General features: G+C 47.9%; 2 non-coding genes across 2 annotated transcripts; both read left to right on the top strand.

Moving 5' to 3' along the window:
* The first annotated feature begins 201 nt into the window (after window positions 1-201).
* On the top strand, window positions 202-274 carry Pmar_PMAR008534. The gene has a single exon. It is a non-coding gene; the product is annotated as a tRNA-Arg (tRNA).
* Window positions 275-567: 293 nt separating this feature from the next.
* On the top strand, window positions 568-640 carry Pmar_PMAR008533. The gene has a single exon. It is a non-coding gene; the product is annotated as a tRNA-Arg (tRNA).
* The last annotated feature ends 246 nt before the right edge of the window (window positions 641-886 follow it).

Here is an 886-nt window from a genome sequence, read left to right as displayed (position 1 = left end):
TAAGGGTACAAGAAGATTGTTGGTCTGCCAACGAACGATCTCCAATGAATTGACCTCATTTAGAACACTATGTAATGGGGGCCCCTATATGAGGAGCAAGAGTTTTGTGATCTATTCAGCGTGTCGGATGCGAACTCATGTGTGCCGTTAAGTCAGTGTTGCGCATAGTGACGAGATAGTGGGATAAATCTCAAACTCGTTGGTCTCGTGGCCTAATGGATAAGGCGTTGGTCTTCGGAACCAAAGATTGTGGGTTCGAGTCCCACCGAGATCGGCTTCAAGCCGAAAAGTGCCCATATACGGATGCCACTGGCCGTACAGATGTCGATGTTGATTGTACACCCTTGTGACTCGTCGGAATACATGCTGAAGCTAACGGTACAAGAAGATCGTTGGTCTGCCAACAAGCGATCTCCAATGAATTGACCCCTTTGAGAACACTATGTATTGGAGGCCCCTCTATGAGAAGCGAGAGTTTTGCGATCTATTCAGCGTGTCGGATGGGACACCATGTGTGCCATGAAGTCAATGGGGGGCAGAGATGGTGGGACAAATCTCTAATTTATTGGTCTCGTGGCCTAATGGATAAGGCGTTGGTCTTCGGAACCAAAGATTGTGGGTTCGAGTCCCATCGAGGTCGTATTCACGCCGGAAAGCGCCCATATACGGATGCCACTGGCCGTACAGATGTCGATGTTGATTGTATACTCTTGTGACTCGTCGGGATACATGCTGAGGCTAAGGGTACAAGAAGATTGTTGGTCTGCCAATGAACGATCTCCAATGAATTGACCTCATTTAAAACACTATGTAATGGAGGCCCCTCTATGAGGAGCAAGAGTTTTGTGATCTATAATGGAGGCCCCTCTACGAGAAGCGAGAGTTT

The sequence above is a fragment of the Perkinsus marinus genome (genome assembly GCF_000006405.1).
Source record: "Perkinsus marinus ATCC 50983 genomic scaffold scf_1104296941798, whole genome shotgun sequence".
Taxonomy (NCBI): Eukaryota; Perkinsozoa; order Perkinsida; family Perkinsidae; genus Perkinsus; species Perkinsus marinus.
The sequence above is the reverse complement of the archived record's forward strand: the minus strand, read 5'-3'. Positions and strand labels throughout refer to the sequence as shown.